This window comes from Enoplosus armatus, chromosome 6, assembly GCF_043641665.1.
Source record: "Enoplosus armatus isolate fEnoArm2 chromosome 6, fEnoArm2.hap1, whole genome shotgun sequence".
NCBI classification, from domain to species: domain Eukaryota; kingdom Metazoa; phylum Chordata; class Actinopteri; order Centrarchiformes; family Enoplosidae; genus Enoplosus; species Enoplosus armatus.
This window is the reverse complement of record NC_092185.1, coordinates 15,982,676-16,008,246: the sequence shown is the minus strand read 5'-3', so window position 1 is coordinate 16,008,246 and position 25,571 is coordinate 15,982,676. Positions and strand designations below refer to the sequence as shown.

General features: G+C 40.2%; 2 long non-coding RNA genes across 2 annotated transcripts; one reads left to right on the top strand and one right to left on the bottom strand.

Annotated features, from left to right (window-relative positions):
- Positions 1–410: 410 nt before the first annotated feature.
- LOC139286039 (uncharacterized) lies at positions 411–25,146 on the top strand. The gene is made up of 3 exons (XR_011597381.1): positions 411–434; positions 17,631–17,701; positions 25,053–25,146. It is a non-coding gene; the product is annotated as an uncharacterized lncRNA (long non-coding RNA).
- On the bottom strand, positions 8,229–14,846 carry LOC139286917 (uncharacterized). Its single transcript, XR_011597391.1, has 2 exons — positions 14,636–14,846; positions 8,229–10,364 (listed from the first exon to the last, which is right to left on the bottom strand). It is a non-coding gene; the product is annotated as an uncharacterized lncRNA (long non-coding RNA).
- Positions 25,147–25,571: the final 425 nt, after the last annotated feature.

The window sequence follows — 25,571 nt, the reverse complement described above, 5'->3', positions numbered from 1 at the left end:
TCCAGGGATTACTTTCCCTGGTCTTAACAATCAGGCCTGTGCCCCAGTGCCTGTAAAATGGACCAAACTGTACCCTAACCGTTAAGGGAGCTCCGCAGTGTGCCCCTGTGGCCTTTAAAACTGTCCTAAGTGCTGTGTAAGGGATTAGACCTGTATGACGTAATTGCTCTGGTGTCAGTGACTGTCCCTTTGTGATCTGGTTCACTTGTAGTGATTAGCTCTCATAAATGAAAAAGCAAACGGTGTGCACTGGATACAGGTCTGAGGCACATGAGTTAAAACACATGTTGAACCATTTTCTTTGTCTTCGACAGCTTAATATTTTGTCACCAGACACAATTTTTTATTTTTCCACACATACTGACAGTGTTTTCCTTTCTGTTTACCCAACAGATCATTGAATGAAGAAAAAGAAAGGCCCAGACACAATCACTGTGAGTACTTTATATATACAGAAGGTGAACCCAGTAACCTGAACATCTGTAAAATATAAGTCATGCAACACATACCAGTTTTTGAAACGAACAAATTTACATTTTTTGTTGAGTGTGTCAGAGAGCCGTTTGTTTCATCTCTTTGGTAACATACTGTGGACAAAATAACAGAGGCACTATATTGTTATAATAATATAACAAAAACACACTATGGTCTCAAGTTGAAAAAGTATCAATACAAATTTAACATTGTGTTTCACAAGGGTAGAATTTATTGCAGAGATATTCTATATGATTGCATTATATTTCACAGATGTTCATTCAATTTTGTCCACTGTTTCATATATGTTCTACATTACCGATCAGCTGTGCAACATGTCTCTAACCTAACACATGTGAGAGATGGTTGACTGTGCAAATGTGAGAGGGGAGGACTAAGATTTTAAGACCTGAGTAACATACAGAAGCAGTTCTGATTCGCTCTCCCTTTGTACTTGTAGTTGCAGATCGCACTGTAACTACTTGGAAATGATTAAAAATCAAGTGCACAAGTCATTCTGGCTTGTTCTTTCTGTGTCAGTGACCTTGGAAACAACTGAAAATGTGGGCAGAACTTGATTTGTTGCCCACCCCAAGAGCCTGGGCCTGTCTGGCTGACCAGATTGGTGTTGATATCTTTATTGTTCGCTGACTGTTCATTGTTATTTATGTTGCCTTTGATTTAGTGATCGAACGCTCAGGTTAAATACCCCACATGGCTGCCGTGCTGAATGCTTTAGAACTGGCTGGAGCACTGAGGGTCAGTATACTCTGGCCAAGATTTTTGGTGACTTAGCAGAATCACAAAGGCCTCTCTTATTCACTCCAGTGACTTGCAGTCTTACAGGTGTCCACCAGATGCTGCAGGCAGCCTGTACTGTCCCTTGCATGTCATCCAGTGGAGATGTAATATCCACTTTGGAGCAAAGAGTTGGAACTGTTTCCATGGTGTTAGGATTAAATGTAATTTAGTTGTGCATCATAGAAAATAGGTCCCATTTTGGGCTATTAAGTAGCTTTGATGATGCATCTGTTGCAGAAAGTGGACTGAGGGCAGTGTGATTGAAGACGTGTCTTTAATTCCAGTGGTTTAATTCAAGTATTTGGAGAGATGATGAAAGAAGACATTTGATATAAAACATTATAATATGTCAGTTATAATCACTGTTTTGAAGTTAGTGGGTTTTTTTCAAACCACAGCTTTCAAATTATAGTCATGCATCAAAAGTTTGAAGAGATTCTTGAAAGAATATTCAATATTGTTTATAATGAAAGACACTGCAAAATTAAGAGCTGTAAACACAGTATGCACGTGAAAATATCATTCTTCTGACAGTATATTATGTATCTCATGTAAACCTGCTAAGAGTGAAGCAGGGTCTGTATCTCATGTCGAGCAGAGCAGCTTCACAGTTAACTTTGTGAACAAAGCCAGCCCCGCCACAAGGCATGCTGGGAAGTTGGGCTGCTGGTGAAAGTGCCTGCCAACGTCCAGAGAGCGGCTCTGAAAATCTTTGCAAGGGCTGAAAATGAAGTTTGAAAGTAGAAATAAGAGGAGCAGCAAAGCAGAGAGCTCTCACAGCTGTAGGCGCAGCCTTCTCTTAAAGAGATATTACCAAAACATTCCTCAGTCATGGACATGGAAATGGGGCTGTACAGTGAAGTACTGTTTAAACGTACTGTACATCAAGTTAAGTTAAGTCATGGTTATAATTAGATTTTAGAATATTGGTGTGAACTGATTTTATTCACTTCTGTAGTATCAATTACAAATGTAAATACGCTGTAGCATTAATATTCAAAATATCCTGAGAGAAACAAGTGCTTAGAAAGAATGTTACTTTAGATAAGTTTATTTGCTCAGCTGTTATCATCAAAAAATACTAAGACCAATTTACTGTAATAAATTTTTTTTTTCATTTTTATATTTTGAGAATCAGAGTTGAAGAAGTATGACTGAAGAAGTGTAACCTGATTTGTTAAATAACACTAAGGCAATAAAATACTAATAGTATAGAGCTATAATTCAAGATTATGCGACAAAGCCATTATTGTGTTCTACTGTAGCTAAAGAATGCCATGGTAATCCAACCAAAAAAATAACAATAACAGAAAACTTGGTTTTGCAGTACAATGGTGACAGGTGCGCTGCATACCGATGAAATAGAGAAAGGAATCAATCCATGTTTCTTAAATTTTGTGTGATAACTAAAAGACACATTGTAGCATTATAACTTCCTGTTTTTATTTAGTATATCCAGAAATAAGCAAGCAGACGGCAGCTTCAATGTCTTGATGAAGGGCACTTCAACATGGCTGATGATTGACATTTGTTGTTGCAGGAATCAAACCTCTTAACTGTCAGATTTGCTGTGTAACCACAGGACAAACGTGCAAGGAGGAGGAACTAAACCTTTTACAAAGACTTGCTTTATAGCTAAAAAGTCAACTAAGCAGTTTACAGTGAATTGGTTAAGTTCAGAAAATTACTTCTTATTCTTAATTTATCCAGTAGAGATTGACTAAGAATACTTTTTCAGTGCTGCTCAGTTAGCGCTCACTTTAACCTTAAAAATACACTCTTTAATGTTAAAATTATTAGTATTAGCAATTCCTGATTTAAATGTCCATTTTGAATTTCGTTTTGAGCTCAGATCTGTAGTGCAGTGTTGGCCAGGCATTGCAGAGCAGAGGGCTGAAGAGGTGGTGGGCAGCTTTGTGCTGTGCCGATGCTCAGCTCAACAGTGGCAGGCAGCCTGGAGGGTCCTGAGCCTTCACTTCACAGCTCCGTGTTTGGCTCTCACACATTGTGCCATTCAGAGCCCAGACTGTATATTCAGCCTGCTCTGGGCACCCCACCATTGTGAGAGTGAGTTCATTTGAAAAGCCTTCAGGATTTTTTGGTGTGAGCAAGTCAGCGCTATTTGCATTTGTTCCAGTCTCGAAGATTTTACAGGTCAATTGAGACAGGCGGATATTGAACATGCCAAAGACAGTTTTCCTCTTCGTCGCCATCTTCATCATCCTCTCGTCTTTGTTTGTCTCACTCAAATTTCCCTAGTGTGTCACCAGTCTTGATTCATTCAGTCTTGCTTTCTGTGAGAAATAGGCTGCTCAAATAGATGACATCATGTATTGATTTCATTTAGTAAATGCGTCAAGAGATGAAGATTAAATATAGAAGATAGTTTAATAATATATTTTAAAGCACTAATTTGGCTCAAAAGGATGCAATTTAAAATTACAAAAGTAGTCCTGACACCTGGCCCCATTGCCTTATTTTCTGTTGTTGACAAGTATGCGTCCATATCTCTCTCCCTCTCACTGTTGATTAGGGGCAGAAATACCTTTGTTGGCTTCTAGGGTAGCAACAGGGGATCAGATAGAGGAGAGACGGGTAAGTGCCAGCCTCTCATTCCTGGCCTCCTGGCAGGCAGACTGCAGGCGGGGCGGGCATGGGTTAGGCCAGAGCCAGCAAACCAAGACAGTACTCAGACAAAAACACCTAATCACTTTAATTAGCCTAAGCCTACCTTGTTGGGCTCGCCATTAGGTTTGCTTGCTTATGTGTGTGATTGTGTATGAAAGTGAGAGAGAGACAGAGAGAAAGAGAGAGAGAGAGCATAGTAGAGATGTTCAAAATAAGTCTCAACTCTTCAGACTTGACAATATGGCTATTTTCAGAAATTTTACAACACAAATTTCTGGTATATCCTATTAAGTACTTAAAATTAGAAATTAGAATTAAGTAAAAAACTAAATAAAAGACAAATACTTTTTTACGTACTGTATTTTTAGACAGATATTACTGAAATTTGTAACGGTCTACACCTACAGACAAAAACCTTGCTAAATAAAATGTTAACCATTGTGGTTAGAAGTGAGCTGAGTTTTGACCACCAGGGGGCAGAAAGACCTCTAAACAAACTCCCAGCAATGAAAATTTAGCTAATGTTGTTTTGGCTAACATGTTGTGGCTAATGGGTTAACAAAGTACTGCTTATTTACATAACAAGCATAACAGAACAACATGCTAATCCCTTTGGAAACCTCTCCGGCCACCTGTTGTAAATACAATATTCACTGATGTTTAAGCCCTGTTTGGTCGGTCTGCCATCTCATGACAACAATATATTTGCTAAATATATGACTTTCTTCACCAAGCAAAGTCATTTATTTTGGCTCTCTGCCACGATTAGAAGGTAATGTTACAGTTAGCTTGTGTTGGCGCCTTTTATTGGGAATAGCTGCACACGGTTTTGTTAAGGCATTGTTATGGTTTGTTATAGTTTGGCTAACAAAAGAAAATGAAAATGGCAGAAGTCGTGCTAGACGTTAGACTGTGAGCCATGTTAGGTAAATTATGCTGGGGCAACAATGCGAGGACGGGAGATGAAGAAATGCCAAATGGTTGTGAGTCATTAACAGCTAGTTGTTGTTTATAACCAAGAATAAATCAGTAGTTACTGGCAGATTTCCCAGGTTACATTAAACACTGAGCATACACTGAAAAAGGTTGATGACAAAGAGAAAAATATCTCGATATGACTGATGTTGGCTTTAAGATATACAATGGATGTAGCCTTCAAAATGTGATAATACAAAGAATTTCTTCTCAATTTTTGTGCTGTTCAGGGAGTCTTCTTTATAGTTTTAATTTATTTGATTTGTCCAAAAGTCTTTCTCCAAAGGCGTCACATGAATTGCAGTTCTGATTTTCTCCACTATGCTAAAGTAACATCACTGCACAGTGTTTTAACCAGGAAGGATGGTGTACGAATCTAAAAAATATTATTAGAACCATTTCGTGGCTTGTTCTGTCTCTTTGTTTTGTATTAAAATTTGTTGATATCTCTGCAGTTGTTAAAATGTATTATTTCAACTAATTTATTTACACTATGTGTAATCAACAGGATACTGAGTCTCTAAGTAGCCAATTTGTCTGGTGATCCCAAAAAGTTCATTTCAAGGCTGGAGCACATACTGCGCGTCATTTATCCTACACTCTTTCTGTTTTCCTTGACCTGGCATGGGGATACACAAAACACAAAGTAATTTACGACTTTAAGACTTGTGGCAACTGTTTTTGTTTTCAGTTGTCTCTCAGCCTTGATCCCATAGTTTTAACCTTGAACACCTTTTAAATTCATGACTTTCATTTGAGGGCAATGAAATTGTATTATGGCGGGGGTTTTGCCTCCTCTCTTGCAGCAAGCTAGTACTATAGTGAGATAATGAGCTCTCTAGCTAGCTAACATTAACTTGTTAGCTATCAAGCATGCTCTTTAATGCATCCCCAGACAGATCTCTGTAAGCAAACTCTGCACTTCTAATGTCTTCCATTTTCCTACATTTGAATGTTAGAAACACTCAGCTCAATGCAAGTGTACCGGCAGCCTCAGTCTTATGTGAAGGGGTTAACGTGACTGTCAATGTGGGGGGTGTCGTCCATCTGTCCACTGGTGAAAAGGGCCATATCACTTGATGCTCTGGCAGGATAGGAATCTGTCTGGCTGTAGCGTTAAGATGTCCTGGTCAGTGGGAGGAGGCCGCTTAAAGGATGTGACGTCTTCTCAGCAGACGGGATGTCAGTGGGAGTCACCTCGTCTCTCAGGGGAGAGGTGGCATCAGGATAGAATAGACACTCTCAACGTTTAGCTGACAGTCTTATCCAGAGATTGATAGATTACAGGCATAACAGACTGTACAAGGGCCAAAGCAGCAGCACAGACATAATAGTGTCATCTATGAGTGGATACATTTGGAGCTGAACTGGACATTTGATGTAATGTTTTCACCCTGATCATTCACATGATCAGTTGTTAAGTGATGTTTATGTTTGCTTGTTTAATCTGTCAGGAGCATGTGATAGTTGCCATTCTAAAGTGGGGTAAGCTTTTCTACCCAGTAATCCTTCGTTAGTATCAGATACGTTTTACATGCTTTCCTGTACTTGTCTAAACTCTCTGGCACTATAGATGGCTTTCCCAGGCTGGTTAAAAGAAACACTAGAGATTATTTGCAAATAATATTTGACCCTGGTTCACTTGTTAGACAGTAGATAGGGCTCCCTCTGTGATCCCACTATGGGGTTACCAGTCTCAGTATCTTCTTAGTAAGCCTTGTGGCCCCTCCTCCCTAATGTATGAACATGGCAGGACCAGGACGGCTTGGTTCTCCTTTTCTGTGCCCCCTCCCCCCACCAGACACAGTGATGGCACTCAGTGCCAGAGACACCCCTCCCTCCCCTCCCTTCCCTTCACCAACACTCTTCTCCCCTCTCCTCCCTCCCTTCCCTCTCTGCCGCAGGCAGACCCAGGCATGGGATCTCCATCTGTGCACAAAGGAGCCTCCTCTATCTGCATACGCTGCACATAAAAGGGCCTTTTGTCATGAGCTCTGCACACATGACCGTCCGCCTTTCACCCCGCTGGAAAAAAAGATCACTCTCTCCAGCAATCCAACCCCACCCCCAACACCAGACTCAACCCCGTCCCCCGACCCCCACCCCGCCAGATTTTCGTCTGCGGAGAGAGAGAGAGAGAGAGACAGAAGGAGAGAAAGAGAGAGAGAGAGAGTGTGTGAGTGAGACAGATCCACTCTGAACTTTGTCGAATAGAGACAACCATCAGATGGGGCTGGTTCCATCACTGCTGCAAAGTCCTTTTTTCTCTTTTGCATTTCCCATTTTTCGCGTCTGGCCTTCTCTTTTTCTCTCTCCTGGTGTCCTTGTGTGCACTCAGTGTGAAGCATCAACGCATTACAGCATCTGCCATCCTGAAATATGAATGTGTTCTCATTTTTGCTGTCTCCCTTCCTTTCTGCAGTCTCTGACATTTAAGGGGCATTAGTGGTTGGTTCTGTGCCAGGTTATTGCCCCCCCCTCCACCCATTACAGAGGCACAGGCTCAATTGACAGCAGTCCGAGAGCTGATGCTTTTCTCTCCTCTCATTTCGGTGCCCATTGCCTTTTAACCCCTCGGCCCTGCTCTGCTTACCAGAGGTGGAGGTATCTGTGATGTGTGGAGATAATGACAAAAAATTGTCCGTACACGTGAGAACCATATCAAGACGAGACAAGGTACAATTCTCCACCGTTGTGAGACAAATGGGCTGCATGCCATTTTGGCTACTAAAGATGACAGATATTGGTGTTGAGGGATATTGAGTCGGGTGGGGACGGAGCAAAGACACAGAGGCAGGCTAACGCACACTGTCAAGTGCATGGGTGTGCCACAAAAAACGCTTTCCTCAGCATTTCCTTTGAAATACACACGACCCTGATGCCTTGCTCCCAGCCAAACGAGTGTGGATTTTGGAAAGCCCTCTAGCTCATCTTGCTGTCGCTGCACACAGGCCTGTGGCGGAACGGAGGGATAAGATTGACTTCTCCCTCCACTGCCATGTCCTCTGCATGACCCTCTGCCTCTCTGAGCTGGTGTGAGAGGTCAGGGGCAGTCATATCACAGTTTCCCTTGTGCTGTCCACACCTGTAGCATGATGATGATGATGATGATGATCGGCAGAACCGAGAATTATTACACACCATCTAGTCAGCCCAGTTTAGCATACATAGTGCATAAAATATACACGCAGGGACTCTGAATCGCAGAAAGTAATAATTTAACACCAATAAACTGTAGTGTTTACTCTGTAAGCTCTTTTATGTGTCTGTGGCCGTAATCATGAGGAACAAGGCTGCTCACTCCCACCAACACATTATAATAACATGAGACATAATGATGATAGTAAAGATAATAATAAACATTATTTTTATCACACACTTCACATGAAATGCAACTCTTTATGTGAAAAACAGACGGCCTGAAATATTTCTAGGCAAAAAGTTATTGCACATTTACTTAAAAAAGAGAACAGACAACTTAAAATATTGAAATAATATAAACTGCATATTCCTTTTCTGTACCTAGTGCTAGTATATCTAGTATACGCTGTAGGGGCAAACACCTGTACTGTATAGAGAAAAACCTAAAGTAAACAGTTGTCAACACACAGGAATACACAGAAAGTGCCTGCGTACCCGTTGGTAGAATGTGCACGTCCTCAGGTAACCAAGCTCTTCAGTGCCTATACTTGCTCCTCTGGTGGGCACAAACATAATACCGAGTAATAGAAGAAGTATCTGTTAGAAATAAATTGTCCACTTAACTGTAAAGGGTCATATTTACAGTAATGTCTATTTACAATATGTCCTCGGATGGCCGTTACTTTCAATGCCTACTTACTCTAAAATATGAACAAAACAATATGTGCAATGTACAGTTTTAGACATGTATAGTGTCAGAAACAAAATCTGAAGCCTGTCTCCCATGTATCTAAATATCCTTCTGCTGATAACATTACACACATCAATTACAGTCTGTCAGCCCAAATGGATTTGACCTAATCAGTGTTAATATCAATATCAGTACTGTGTCCCCTTTTTAAAGGAAGCCACAGATGCAGAAAGTTAGAAAGCTCATTAAATGGCATTGCTGAATTGGGAATCTGTTTTGTGACTAACTTTACTGCGGTAATCAGAAGAGAGAGAAAGTGCTGTGAGGTGGTTTGGGGGCTGAAGACGCAGTGGGTCTGTGTTGGAGAAGGCAGCATGTTTATGAAATGGATAAAGAATATTAGGTGCATGTTTTGCTGTTCTCAGTAGAGCAAGGATGCTAGAGAGAAAGTGTAAGATAACAAAACGGCACGTATAAAGTGTTTGTTGAGGCAGTGAACCGCTGAGTGTGTATGCCTCCGCTGATGGACTCCTTGCAGCCCTGCGGTGCAGACACCAGCGCTGTGACGTGGCCCCTAAAATGCCAGGCCTGTGCACTCCTGGCTTAGTGTTGAGGGAGAATAAAACAAAATGGCCAAGGCTGTTTTAAAGTAGGTATTAGCAGCCCTCAGGGGAAAAGTACAAACTGGGAGTTTAGGTATGTAGAAGCCCGGGTGAGGCAACTCAAGTGGACAGAAAAGGAGAATGTCCTTTTTTATTATTACGCATCATTGACTTTTGATCATTTGTGCCAGTACCTCAGTTAACATAGTGCCTTAGATCAGTATTTTTACAGTGCGGTTTAGGTAAGACCACTTAATAACCATTACCTATGTTGCTGAAATTATTCAGGGGTGTTACTACTCTGAAATATCTCTCATGATGACCATAATAACATGGGTATTACAATTCAAAAATAGCAACTTCATGTAAGGAGTTCCACAATTCATCTGAAGAAATTTTTTGTATCTTTTGTAGTCAAATGATTCTGCATTAAAATTAATATCATCTCATTAATTGCTTCTACTATAATATAGTTTCAGTATCTTCAGAATTTGACACTGATTTGGTTAAATCAGTATATGCTGTGTCAGGGTTTGATTTTGGTCTTGTAATATTGCAGGATAAAAAAAAGCATGTGTGTACATTTATGTAATACATGATCATATTTAATCAAATAAAAGATCTGCACTGACTGCCAGGATTGTTCCCCATTTTCGTCTCGGCTTGCTCAAGGTAGTAGTAGTTTAGAGCTCAATCTATAACTTGTTAAACTTATAAACCCATAAAACACATTCATTTACTTTAGTGCATTGTTATCAACATTTTGATACCATTATTGATACTGTAGTTTGATGTGGATTTCATGCCTAAGCTGCCCTAGTTTGATGCTACCATACGAAAGCTGCCCTGATCCAGGACAATATGTTTGGCTGTTGAAGGGCTGCCAGAAGTAGTTGTTAGTTACAGTTAGGGCGCGTCCCTCTTTGGATAGGTTGTCCACTCTGAGGTCTGATATCGAATAGGTCCATAATTTCCAGCTTGATCCCAGGAGAAACTCTCCCTTGCTCTTTTTCTCTCTGTGTCTCTTTTCCTCCTCTTCTTCCTTCTGAATCCTGTGAGAAACAGCAAGGTGAGTTAATTCCTGCTTAAAAAATGTCTATTATCTTGTTGAGATGAAGTGATTCAGTGTACATGACCTTTCTGCAAGGTAGTTTCTTTAGAATATGTCTTTACAATTATCAAAAACACAGCTATGACTTCTTCTGATTTTGTGTTGTTGATTGGTTAAATATGAAAGCAGTAGATCAAAAGTGAAAAAAACGGCACATGTAAAAATCAATGCTCTGCTTCGCGCTTTGAGATTAGAAGAGGATAGCAGGACAATTTGTAAAACATTTTAGGCAAGGTCGATTGAACTAAATTCCAATAAAATAAAACTAAACAAATGCAATAATTCATGCATTTACAGGCAATGTGATTTTGAGTGCCATGTTTTAAAATGTGCCACCAAGTAATCAGATATCTTCTTTTAGGGGGAAAAAAAAACTATTGCTTTCAATTATTCTAATCATTATAACAGTCTTTATTAATTTAAATCAAAATGAGAATGCTAATGTTTATATTAAACAAACAAACATATAATTTACTCAGAAGTTTATCTTTCAGAATTGAACATGTGTTTATATAGTTTGCTGTGACTGAAATCTGTGTCCTTTTAGTTTTCATATAACAGCAAACTTTTGAAAGTCAACATAAACACCCTTTTGTGAAGCACAATTTTATATTAATATTCTTATTAAGTTCCAATGTGTATTTCTGTCCAGGGAAGAGAAAAATATAGCTTTATTAGACTTTTTGGGGTGTATATGTGTATATGTTGTATATGTGCTATGGTATAATAATTTTTTTGCAGAAACAAAATTGAATAAGTTAGTAAAAATGGGTTTGATGGGTTTTATACATTAAACCCATGCAATTAATACGTCATTAAATATTTACCAAAACAAAATCAGTATCCTTGACGTCCTTTTAATAATATATTCCCTCTTACACCTTACAATAAAGCTAACATAAAGAAAAAAAGATTTATGTATTTTACAGTTATTAATTGTAAATAAAACTAAAAGCTTTTGCCAATATGCCTTTCCGTTATTTAGTCATAATAAATGATTATTTAGCATTATCTTTAATCTGTTTTTTTTTTTAATTATATACGAGGGCAGCATTTGCTGAGAAAGCAAACAGACAGCAGTTTGTTGTCTTAATCAGCTTTTTAACCCAATAGCGAATTCAAAATGAATATACATTTCATAAAATAAACTAAATGTATTCATTTTGTAATGCATAGATTTGTGTTCAAATGTCCAGAATCCATTCAACTATTACATTGTTTATTTCTTAGTGCTCAGTTGTAATATCTACAAGTTTTACATGTGAAGACACCTTTTTGAAGGTCAGTTGTGTAATTTTTACATTCCTTGCACAAACATGAACTTGACTTTTGGGAAAACACTCCAGGAAAAATGTACCAATCCTGATTAATGTAAATTGATATTCCCGTGGTATTTTATTTTAGGAGTGACAACTACAAATGATCACGAGATCAGACGGTGAGCGTGAATTGTGTCTCACTATAAGGGATTGTCTTGTACTCTCTGGACACGTATGGGTTAAGTAAGCTCAGCACAGCATTTTACTTTCACCTCTCTGCTGATGCAAAAGTAATGTTTGAATAGCATGGCAGAAAGAGGTTAAGAAATTGCCTTTCTTGCCTCATCATAAGATCATCTGGAACATTAATACTGCGCATGTCTTATGTCCACCATTTTGTGATCAGAACTTTATTGCACATGCTCCCATTTTATGAACTTCGGTTGAACACGTGCTTTAAAGTCAGAGGCCTTGAAAACAATTTATTTGGATCAGTGATCATGTGTAATTAGGAAGTACCACTACTTTGGAGATATTACTCAGATTATTTTCAGATACACAGATGATGCACAGCCTGCTAATGCAAGTGAAACGTGAACAGGAGTGCAAATACTGTGCAGTGCAGACAATTCTTTTTTCAAGCTGTGCTGCACCTTGCTATGATACTCTTCATTTCTTGTGTGTGTGTGTGTGTGTGTGTGTGTGTGTGCGCGCGTCACACAGAGAACAGAAAGTGGTGGTCACAGTCAGCTGCCTGAGGTGACTGTTGGGGTCAAAGGCCAGGTTGTGTTAATAAGACATGATGTGCTGCCCTGGGACCTCAGTCCCATGAGGGATAACCCCCTAATCGGCGTTAGTTAATGTGTTAGTAATCTTTACCTTCTTAAAGCAAACAGCAGTGGAGCATTCAATGGGCCCGCTTGGCCTACCGTGTAACGCTTTTGACCTAGGGGTCATGGCCTTTGTTCCCTGCTCGATGGGGAGTGCCCTCAAAGGTCTCGGGTGTAATAGAGAAGTTGTTTAGACACGTGCTGGGCTTAAGCAAGACCACCTCATAGACTCTGCTCCTGGAGAGTGTAAAGTCTTCCCTCGTAGTGTAGGGATACGTTTTGTGGTTAGCTTTTAACCCCTTGAATAAGTCCATTAGAATATATTTGTGTTTTTATGTGCTACATATCATGTCTAATATGTTGATGTAGTGGTGGTTGCTGACCAAGCACAGAACCACCCCTCTCTCACGCCCGACCCCCCCCCCCCCCAACCTCCTAATGCCTCCTGGATGTTTGCAAATGACTAAGTGCAAATATTGTTCGTCTTTGCATATCGCCTGCTCACTGCAATTTCATATTCCTCCAGCTCTCCTCACTGTTTCCCGTAGCTGTAGATAGAAAGCTATAGAAACATAATGTGTCCCCTTATCTGAACTTTCTGAGTTTGCCCATGACCGACACTTAAATATGTGTTCAATGTGTTCTCTCATGACTGCAGATACTCATACTATAAGAGGCTAAGAGTGAGACTAAAAGTTTATTTAAGGCCCTTATATCCATATGATAATGTTTTGATAATAAATCGAATTATTATTTTATAGAAGTTGGATACATATGCACAACATTTATATTGGTATTACTATTTTTACATTTTTTAAACATATTTATTCCACTGTAGAATATTAAAATATAAAACTTGAAATGCTTTTGTGGGCTTTTAATAAGATACTTAGAAATTTTAATATTACAAATTTCAATAGTCATCTGATGCTCTTTACAAAATCAGCAAAAACATTTGCAATTTTTGTTTCTAAAAATTATAGTCAAATGATGTCGGGCCGAGTCCATAACATGGCGCCATCCGCCATTTTCTCTTTCACATTGTGTTATCAATTGGCCTGATTGTGATTGACTGATTCTGAATCACACAGATGTTGCAGCCGTGTACTCCAGACGAAAAGCTGTTTCTTCTCTCTACTTATTTACTCTAAGTTTGTGAATCAAAGAACAGTTACAATTTTGTGTTAATTGTTAAGATTCTGAAAACGTCTTATTTGATAATTTATTCTAAAAGAAATATTAGTAGTAAGAAGAAGTAGGGTGGCACCTTTTAACAATGCATTTCATCTGAAACAGTCTGACTTATTTAATCACTTTAAAAGAATCTGTATTAGTTGCGAAAATGTTATAAATTGTGATTGTAAAATAAAACATGATCAATTATTAGGAAACGCAACAGAGCAATGTTGAGGAGCACAGTGGTGAGAGCTGGCAGGCGACCCAAAACCAAAAGTGTATCCTCAAATGAACTTTATGCCATGCAAAGTGCAGTATGCACACCAAGCATAAGTACACAAAGTGCCTCTCTAAAACAGCTACGTTTAATGATTGGACCTAACTTATTCTGTTTTATGATTCCCAAATAAGGTCTCTTAACATATACACAGCTTTATACATTGAAGCCTTAATGAAGTCATGCGTTTCTCAATTGGTTAAAACGCATGGCGAGATGTGACGTACAGCTGCACTCCTTCTAATAGGATTCTATAGCTCATGCCAATGTAGACGCCTGAACCGAGCTCGTATCTCATTTAGGGAAGGAGGACAGAGAGAACAAATAAATTGGGTAAATAACGCTGGAATTTTCCTCTGACTGTCTGCACATCGTCTGTGTTTTGCCACCTGTGTTTTTATTGAAACCTGTGGAGCAAAGAGAAGTGCAGAGGGGAGAATAGTATTTGTGCAGAATCCGGTCTCTGTGCTGCTGTAGTGAGGAAGAGAGCCGGCGAGGAACGGGGTGGTGGCCGTGCTATGAAAGCAGCCCTCACAAACTGTGCAGCCTGAAGCAGTAGCAGCCATGTTTGACAAATCTGTGTGAGCTTCAATCCCACTAATAATGCAGTGCCTTCCAAAACCAACAGAAAGTTTTCACAGATTAAAAGTAAGAAAAGTTTATCCCCCACCTTTTTTCTTTCATTGTCTCTGCTAGGCATGTAGTCCCCTCTTGCCCTCTTTAATTCTCAGCAGTTTATAAAGCAGAAATGCAACCAAAATAGTTCCTCAGTAACAGACCCACTTTACATATCTCCTTCCTCCTTTTCTTTCCTTATAGAGCTCCTGTAGTTCAAGGCTGAGGGGAAAAAGTTGAAGCCACGAGCTCTGCCTTTGCAGTTTTTAGAACCAGAGCCAAAAGAGGCAGGAAGTTGTTGTACAATAGCGTTACAGTAATCTGCCACAAATGGAAAAAGCCAAATGGTGATCGCCGAGTAGAGAAGGTGGCAGAACAGAGGCAGAAAGAGGGAGGGAGGGACAGAAAGGGAGAGAAAGAGAGCTAGCGTGTGTGAGAGACAGACGTTACAGCAAAGAATAATCAATACAATCTAAGATGGTGGAAACAGCCATGCTGTTTAGGTCTCTCCCTCTGGTTAACTCTCTGGCTTGCTTACTCTTCATGTAAATCAATGCATGGATTTGGTTAGGGGAAATTGTTTAGACCCTCTTATCTTCTTTTTTGTCCCTCCTGTATTCTCAACAGGACGGACCAGCATCTCTGGGGGGTTTCTCGAAATTTTCTCTGAACTGTTGAATGCGCTTTACCGGGCAAGTGGCAGCTGTTTTTCCTCGAGGAAAAGCAGTGAAGTCTCACCCAAAAATGCTTATCAGCCTTTTGACTTGGTGCCAAAATAGCTGCAAGGGTTCAGCTGCAGCGTTCAGCTCGCTTTGTGACAGAGCCGGGGCAAGGAGGACGGTCCTTGCCGTGCGTTCTTTGCCACATGTTACTGAAATAAACACTGTGGAAGCTTATCTTTTTCCTGTGTGTGTGTGTGTGTCTGTGTGTGTGCATCTGGTCTATTCAGTGCATTCACTCTAGTCACTGTGGCATGCTAAAGAGTTAATGCACTCCGAGAGTGTGTGCTCCTTTCAGAGTGTGCTCCCAAGACTGTTGCAGTGACAACAGCCCCACTACAGTAAGAGATCAGGTTAATAATTCAACCAGCTCTCAAAAGTGTTGCATATTTCAAGGATCCTTCAGCAGGGCAGTCCATTCTGAATGACTGTGTATTCTCTTCTTCCTCCCTTTTCTTTTCACTAGTTGATATAGTAGCTGAGGCACTGTATAGTGTATCCCAGTATGGCGTGTAAGTGTGTGGACTGCGTCTGCGCACTACTGGAGGAGTGGATTTCTGTGTCATTCTTCCTCCTCCACCCCTCCCACATTTAGTGCTTTCCACCCTCCCACTCTCCCTCTCTCTCTTTCATTCTGTGTCTCCGTCTCCCAGCCATCTTATGCTCCCTCCCTCGCGTCCTCCCTCCTTCTCCCCCGTCTCCAGTGCAAATACAGTTCCTTGCCGTGTTGGACATGTGATGAAAAAGTGACTGGTTCGCGCGCTCCGCCGCACCTCCTATTTCATCATCAGCGGAGCATTTCTCCCCTTCACTGTGCGCTCGCTGTCTCCTCCTCTCTTCTCTCTCTCTCTCTCTCTCATTTTTCTCTCTCTGTTTCGCTTGCTCCCCTCTTTCTGCTCCAGCCACACGCAAGGGGGAGACTTAAGCTCTGCGAGGGGAAAAAAAAGAAAAAAGTCTGCTGCTATTTCTACAGTCAGGGCCTCCCCACAGCCCGCCCTTCCATAGACGGAGCTTTTTTTTCACTCACTACTAGCTGGATTTTAACCCTCTGCCTCCAACTAGCTGCACAGCAGCTCTGCAAAACCTGGCAACAAGTTGCTTTCAGGGGCCTTTTCGCACTTTTGGCGCATTGATTTTTGCATCACTTTGGATTTTGGCGCTGTTTCTTCCGTTCTTCTCTATTTTGTTTTATAAAAATGTACCGCGTCTTCTTATTTTTTCTCTGCTGATGGGCTAGTGGTATTTATTTAGTTTCTCTCTTTTTGGATGGAAATTCATCAAGGTGGTGTTTCGCCATGTGATGGGCCTTGTTCCACCTGGAGTGCCGGGGCGCCATTTGTGACGGGTAACCTGCTTGTGGTGGGCTCGTGGTCTGGATGACCACTGTGGATGACAAGCAGACCAGTATCTGAGCGTGGTACACATCTGTGTTTTAAAGACATGTCCTTCATCAGCGCCAGCGACTGGCGAGAAGTACCGCACCTCCTTCGTCTCTACTCTCTTGTCTCTCCTTCTATTTCCTTCCCATGTCCTCTCTCTCTCTCTATCTCTGTGTCTCACTCTCCCTTGTTCTCTCTCTTTCACACCGACTCGCTCTCCTAACAGAAGAATGAGTGGTGTGCTGAGCCGGAGCTCTTTCTGGGACAGGTGCCAACTGCAAACAAAAGACATTAAAAGGCAATAGGAGAAAAAATAGTAATTGCGAAATTTCAAATTGTTGCGGCAGAATGTCAGAAGTAGCCCTGCATGTTGTGTCTCTACATGGCCACTTTGTGCTATTAATGCGTGTTTGTATGAAGTATAAAAACTGATTTTTGCGACCAAGGCCGTTGGTAAAGCAGAGGTTTGAATACTTTGCCACACTTATTCTACTGAAGGCATTTCATTCGGGAAGAGGGAGGGAGTAATGTGGGAGAGCAGCATATAGACTGCTGAATTATTCATGTGCCCAGCCAAGGCTGTGACTGGACTGGTTGTGCTATTTGCATGCATCAGACATGGTGTTTGTCTGTTTGCTAACATTCCTCATTCAAAGACTTGTTAACTAGCTGAGGGGCTTAGCTGGAGCCTTGCAGACAGCCTCATGGCCTCCTATTGTTTCAGGCCTCACCAGACCTGGACCCAGCCGGTGGCAGGCGAGCCGTGCAGCCCTGAGCTTGGGGCTCAGACTGTAACTGGAAGAGGGAGTGAGCCTGGAGCTGAGATTGAGACTGGGGCTCAGGCTGGAGCTGGGGCTCAGGCACGGCTGTGAAGGGGACAGTCTGAGGGAAATCACTGGGTCTTGCAAGAACCACCAAATGGGAGCTTATGGCTGTCTCCTCTTCTTGACAGAGATGTGGATCAAAGCAGGAAGAGCTGCCGAATTCCGCATCCCGACCAGACATTCACCATTTGAAAAATCGGTGAGTAATATCGGTTTTAATATGTATACGCTTGTGTGGTTTCGAGGGAAGTTTATCTGTCTGTTTACACCTTAGGCTTTCAATGTTTAACAGGCAGCCAGTACAAATAAACATGCACTTGAGGTTCTTACACAAAGTTTCTTTTTACTTGAGTGCGCATTTATACATCTGAATATAAAACCTTACACGCTCGTGTATGAACTTACACAATAGCACGTATAAGAGCGGCAGAGCTTTTTCTTTAACTTTGAAAATGCTTTTCTATGACTTTTACCAGCCCTCCAAAAATCGTAGTCGTAATTTAGTAATGCAAAACCAAAAGTTATTAATAGCACTTTGATTGCTGCCAGGATAATCCTGCTTCGAGGTAATCAGTGGATGAGTGGAAGGCCACGGTTGTGGAGGTATTTCATATGAGTGATGTGGTCCGGGCTTAGCATGTACTATATGAAGAGAAGTACGTGGTGTACTGATCGTTTAGATGTGTTTAATGTTCTCAAAAGCTTGACTGTCAGCTACATTTCAATGAAAATAATCATTTTTCTTTGCATTTGAAGTTTTGCGGGTGATATTTGCCAAGCCTGTATTTCATTGAAGAAGAGAGAATAGAGAATAAATATAAAACCGTCCATCACTTTGCCATTTGCAAGGTATTTGCCTATATACACCTAATTTTAACGTTGATCCCATAATTTCCACTTTTTTTTTTTCCGTGGATCTATACCTTACTTCTCTGAACACGGGATTTCACAGGCTTTATGTTTTGCATAGTAACGTTTTGTGGAAAGTGTATACAAAGACTCCTCTCAAAATGCTTTTGTAATTATATTGATGCATATGAAAACATGCCCTTGTTTTTATCTGAAGAAAGAACAAACCTGAATGAGCAATAGACCTGTTTAAGCAGTCATAAAGCAATTCCACAAACACAATGATTGGCGATTAATGAATTTGACTGTAGATAAGTTACTTCGGATACAACGTTAATTTACTTTGGCTCCTTTGGCTCTTTGTCAGGTACTTGGTAGTTAGCTTTATCAAATTAATGGAAAATTCAGGTTGCATTAGAGAATGAGACATTAATATGGCAAATTTACAAGCCCCAGGTCTAACATTTAATTTGTAGTATTGCCTGTAAGGGGAACCAAACACATAGTAATCGCTGTTTGCGAATATCTTTTTTTAAACCTGACATATTAGCAGTTGATTCTTGTAAATCTTCCATTTTTGTGCTTTGGTTTTCTAATGTCTGCTCAGATGTTCAGCTTTCTATCAGGGTTTATGTAAAAGGGCACTTTTTTGAAGGGCAAAGCCAACCTGATATTACACAAAGCTTTCACATGATTCAAGATTCAGGTTCAGCTTTTCCATACATAGGTGATGTCCAATCATATGAATATAAGTTCTGCTTAACTAGCAGTGGACACATGGTTTTGGCTGGCAGAGTATCACACTACTCCACCCCTAAGGCCTTTTTGGCAGTGGATGGCAGGGGTCCAGGGGAAGGTTGCATGTTGAGAGGCAGATGGCAGGGTGGTGAGGGTTTGCAGTATTTTCTCTTTCTGTAAAAGTATACCTGACCAATCCAATAGCCTGGTACAGCCCACAATGAGGCATTCTGTGCACTGAAGCAAACTTCAGCTTTACTGCAGCCACACAGCTAATACAGCAAAGCAAGTACAAGTTCACAATAAAACGTACACATTTCTATGTGTGAGTCAATCATTTTCTTTGTGCAGGACGTCGGATATTAATACTTTTTTAACGATAGTGAATGTATTTTATATTCTTGTCTGTTTTTGCCTGTTCACTGTGTGTTCTTAGTTTTGATGAAATGGTGTGTTCAAAGTGTTAATCTAGTCAACCTGTAGAACAGCCGATTTTTAATAGATTTGATCAATAGTCAGTATATTTCATCAATTTTCAATGGATTTTTTTTTTGTTGTTTAATTTTATATACACAGCTACCAGTGTTTTATGAATATACTGCAAAAGCAGAGCTAAAGGAAACTTCAGGCCAGCTAGAACAACAAGTTCCCAAACTTGAACTTGACTGTGGCCTTGAACTTGAATGAGAAACTCTGTTTTTTTAATAAAATTGCATTGGAAATAAGTGTTTTTTAGTTATTGTTAAGTACTATATGTTTTTGTAAATATGCAAAAAAATTCTAACTGACAACACCTCAAAACTTTTTAAAGCTTATGGGTATGAACCAAAAAATGCCAAAACTGGAGCTGTGAAAGTAAATAAGACATTAGAATTATTGTTCTAAAGTGTTCAAAATAATTGTAAGTAATTATTATTATATGTATATATAAAAAACTTGAGTTATTCTTCCTTTATGGATTACGTTTAATATGCTTTGATGTGTTTAATTTGTATTTGATTTAGACGTGTTTGAGTTTAACATTGACAAATGAACATTAAAAATGTAGTGTATAGAGAGAGAGAAACTAAGTGTTGAAAAATAAGGGACTTCCTTATTTTTCTTTAAGGAATACATTTTTCAAGAATTTTACAAGTTCTGTCATAAAGTTCCAAAAAGAGAATACTTGCGGAGAAAAACTTTTCTATAAGCATATGTCTATATAGACAACAATATAGGCATGGCAAAATAACTGTATATGAAGATAAATGTATATGTTTTTAGTGTGGAGAATACAATAATGGTTCACAAATACACAGCATCAGCATATTTTGCTCTGTGTGTGTGTGTGTGTGTGTGTGTGTGTGTGTGTGTGTGTGTGTGTGTGTGTGTGAGACAAGGCATGCATGCATGTGTGCACTCGTGTGTGTCCTCCACTTGAATTCTGGATCACTTCGGGTGATTTTTGTAAATCGTTATGGATTTTTTGTTTGCAATGTTGTCTGTTTTTTTTTCTTTTTTGATAGCAAAACCACACATTTATCAAGTGTCTCATTATTATTTTCTGACTTTTAAAGGTTCATCATAATTTTTTTATGTATTTATTTGTTTATTTCAAACTACAATTCTCAGCATTGAGTTTTTCCTAATACTTATCTAGTTATGCCCTTAGACTAGTGTAGAAGAAAACTCATCTTTACATGAGTTATTTAATTTTATAAGATCCCAATTGCTCCAAAAGTTGCATTATTTGTTACTCTAAATAATGTTGTAAGCATAAAAAGATTGCCACATGTTTGAGGTAAGCATACCTAATATTATAAATCTTATTTCAGACAACATTAACACATGGAATTAACAGATGACAACAATACAATTCAGCAGTGTAATATTATTTATAGTTGTGTAATCTAAATAGGCATGAAAGATGATTTTGATCTCTAGATAACTTTTTGAAGAGACGATGTTTCCTGTTGTAGATTTTAACGGTCATGTGTTGTGTAGCTGCACTGTATAGACTACTGTGTGTCTCCAGATCTGAGTATTTCTGCCAGATACTTTTGAAGTGTTGAGTATGTGGTTTAGGTCATGTGCCAGTGCTCAGTGTATTCTTACTAGTGCAACACACAGTGAAAATGAGTCATTCACCAGTACAACACAGCACTAAGCCACCAATACACTGCTTCATTTGTTAAGTGGATAAATTGGTATTTAAGATTATGTGATTTTGTTTCATTTATGAGCTTGCTATGATGTTGTGAATTCCATCCAATTTCCTCCTGGCTAATATGAAATCCAGATTGGAGTGGTGAATGGTGGCCAAGTGAGCTCTCATTGTAAATATATTTCTCTGCCGTAATAATGAAGCCTCTTTTATTTCTCCTGCTAAAACGGGTTCAGTGTGCTGTTTTAAGTACAATAAAACTGAGAAGCCCAGCATAATGAAAGTTATAATCTATGTCTGGGCTCTCTGGAGGACTGTCGGGCTTAGGGATTTGATTGACATACAGTATTGCTGAGGCTGCCTGTACTAAAAATGCATTATTTTCTATATATTTAATCAGGGAAGAATGATGTAATATGCATTTGTTATTAACAATGTGGTATTTTGAATTTTTATTTTTTTTAAATGAATATATTTGATCAAGGAAGATTTTTAAGTCATGTCAAAGAAATGTGTTCAATATTATTGCTATAAACCACTAAGTCAGAAATGTAGACATTGAATGTGGAATTCTCTTGCTGTAGCAGAAGCAACAGCAAACATTTAGACTTAATTTTTCAAGTTCAAACAAGTGGATAATCACTGCATTTTCTTATAAAATGAAGGTCATGGAAAATAAATGCTGGTTGAAAATATGTTAATAGAGGGTATTAATATGTCAACTTTGCAGTTCCGCCTTAGATTTTGGTCCAGTATTCTTACTGACACACTATAATCAGTGGTGCATAGTGCAAAGTAACACTATGCAGCAGGTTAGCACAGGCAGGTCGCTGCTTGTGGAAATGGAGCTGGATTTAAATTTCCCACTTTGGCAGCCTAGCACATCTAAAGGTCACAGTGCACTCTACAAAAAACCTGTGAGACAATTGCTTACATTTTACAGTACAGAGTCGATCATAGTAACATCTGCTTCAGGCTTTTTATTTAGCAGTTGTTAGTCTGTGGAAAATCCTGTTCAAACCTCCTTGATGTAAAGGACAGTCTAGTCAGATCGGGTCTCTGTGGTAGAAGCTGGCCTGGCTCCCTGTTTCCCTCCTGTACTGTGAATGAGGGAGAGCAGATGAGTGGATCTACAGTGGCCACTACAGGCTGTGGCGCACTCGTACAGGATCAGCACTACAGTACAGTAGGAAGTAGGCCAGGCCTGAACAGAGAGGAGAGAGGCTGGGCAAAGAGGCCGAGATCCCGACAACACACACACACACGTACTGTACATTTTTGGGGTCTGTGTTGTGTGTGCAAGCACCAAAATTATTGCACACAAGCAGAAATTTCAAGGCTCAAAAAACAAAATAATTACAGACACGTATGCTGATGCACTCACACACATATCACACGTTTGCACGTACACACCAAAGTCTGCTTTTCCTCACTTTTCTCGCCATACATGGAAGCCATTAGTCCATTACCCAGTTGACTACTGAGGATTGGGGGCCATTTTATTCTCCCTGTGTTAATCAGGATGTCAGCTGGGAGTGTCACATGTAATTTATCCACAAAACCACAGCAACTCCACAGAGACGGTGAGCACAGTCATAATGACATAATATTGGACTGAGGGAGAGTTTTGGGGGGTGACAGATGATGTAGATTTTCCTCCCCTGTAACTCCCCCTCTTTTCCTCCAGACATTCTGAAACGAGACCTGTGCAACTTTCACCTGGTTGCTTTACATCATGGGCCCTTTGGCGGAGGCCGAGGTGTTTTTTTTTTCTTGAGTTTATTTACCCAAGGACAATTTTCTTACAGAGTCTTACTGTTGAATGCTAAGCTTTTAGGGTTAGGTTTAGGGTATTTGTCAGAAGTTTGACAGCAGAGCGGTTTAATATTTAGAATCATTCAAATAAAACTCTGCGTTCTCTGTGCCTCTGACCACTCTATGTATTCAATATGTGTTTTAGAGACTCTTTAGTCTGTGGTCTACAGCATCACGTGTGAGTGTCTTTCAGCACACATCGTCAGGATAGATACTTGTTTTATGTACCTGCCAGGCAAAGCGATATTCCAGATAACGCTAAGCTGCGCCCACTCAACTTTTCTTTTCCAACGCTCATATATTTCTTCAGCTTTTGGCCTCCGCTGTCGCCAAGGCAATTTAGTCAGAGAAAAACGGCAGAATCAGCAAAATTGTTCCACTTGGAGGTAGAGTTGGATGTGTTGAAAGGCCTCGCCTGCAACTCTCTGACTATCAAAATACTGTAAATCCCTTCCCTCACCTCACCTCCACTTCATCACTGTCTTACTGTTCATCAGCGCTGAGCTTAATTATGTTGGCTACATTTAGTGATAAAAACAAATACACTGGCTTGGGCTGACTTTGTGTTACTCATTTCTAATATTGAATATACTATGGGCTTTGATATGTCATTACCTACATTTTCTTTTACTCATTTGACTGCAATTTCAGTGTATTACTGTTTTCTGCTATGTAATTCAGGTTTCCAGTTATGTTTATATATTCAGGTTTCATTGTTTACCCTACTATGTAATGGCGTGGAGTGACCAAAGCCCCAAATCAAAGCCTAAACAAGTCACTCTATCTAATAGAGCACTTTAAAACTTTAGTTTTAAAGGAAATATTGTAATAGGGATCAGTTTAAAGAATGTATCCAGTGTATATATTGTGTTGCAGCCATCCATGTGGTATATACTGATATACTGTGGATTATCCCCTCTGCACATACTCACCCAAGCTTCATGAGTCATCAACATGCATATACACACAAACAACGCACACTCTCACACACAGAGTGCAGTGAGTGCACAGCTCAGACATGAATCTCCCTCCATGGGCTGGAGGAGTTGGGTTACTCATGAGCCCATAAACATGTGCTGGCCGCGGTCCAAGGCACTGCACTGTAATTACAAACGTTAGAAACAATATATAAAAGACCCTTCCCCGGCAAGGCCGTGTCCTGCACTGCAATTAGCGTCCTTGTACAGAATTATCACCCTTCAGCAGCCGCCGCCGCACTGAATGGAGGCCTTTAATTGGCAGTGTCTTCCTTGGTCTGCTAGAGGACAACCCGTACGTCTCTATTTATCTCTATAGCGCTCTTTATTTTTCTGCAATCTGAGATTTGACTAATGATGACTAACCACCTCTGCTTTCCTATGTCCCATTTCACCTCCACACGATGGTCCTGGCATCACACGCCTACATATGCACAGGCTAACACGGGCACATGTTAAAAAGCTGCCTCATACATTAACGCTGCACAGGCTGGACATGACCTCATGTGTGAACATGAACATACTGTGCCGCATGTGCAGAATATCGCTTATTATGCTCACAAGTACACGCATATGCGCCACTTCACCCACGCACATGACACTGTAGGCTTTCAGTAATACGGCATGCCAAAGTGTGTGCACGTATGCAGCGAGTGGGTGCTACTGGGCAAGGCCAAGGCCACGGTGGAGCTTGTGTGTTGGTGTTGGGTGAGCATGCGGCAGTGAGAGTTGGCTGGTGTACAGGCTAGCAGAGAGGGTGCGGTGTGTTACATGTTCCACTAATGAGTTTCCTTGGCCAGGCAAGACCGTGGGGCGAGCTTATTAGTAAACAGGCTACAGAGAGGAGCCCCTACAGCCCTCAGCTGCTGCTGCTGCTGCTGCTGCTGCTGGCTCTCCAACTGATCCCTCTCTCTGTTTCTGCTTCTCTCTCTATTGTTTTCTCTTCGTTTCTGTTTCTATGGCTGTAAATTGTCTCTCCCTTCGACTCTACGGTTCTGACTCTGTTTTTTTCTCTCTCTCTCTTGTAGGCAGCAAGATGGGTTTTGACTTCAGCCACAGGCACAAACAATTTGGCCAACAAGTGAAATCACGGACAGACAGACTGGCGATCGCAACAGCACTGTAAGTACCGTAATGTATTGTAAATTTAATATGTTGTTATTTAATGATGTATTGTGATGGGGTTGTATTGTCTTGCATTTCATTTAATGAGATGAAGTCTGTAATTAGATGCCATGCATATAACAAATGAAACTTACACAGCAGCTAACTGCTCTGTCTGCATCTATTTTCTTCCCTTTCTGAGACTTATTATAATGTGAGCCTGCGTTAGATTAAATCATAATGGCTGTATATTGTGCCTTTATCCCATTTGAAAGGCCAAGTGGTCCCAATGGCTTGTTAGTGCAGTAGATTAAAAAAAAACATAATCTTTAGTGCACATGCACAGAAAACACTCAGGGTGTAATCTTAATTGTCCACTAGGCATAGGAAGTCTTGACTCTCTCTGTGCTGGGGCCTGGATCTGTTAGAAAATGGCTTCCACT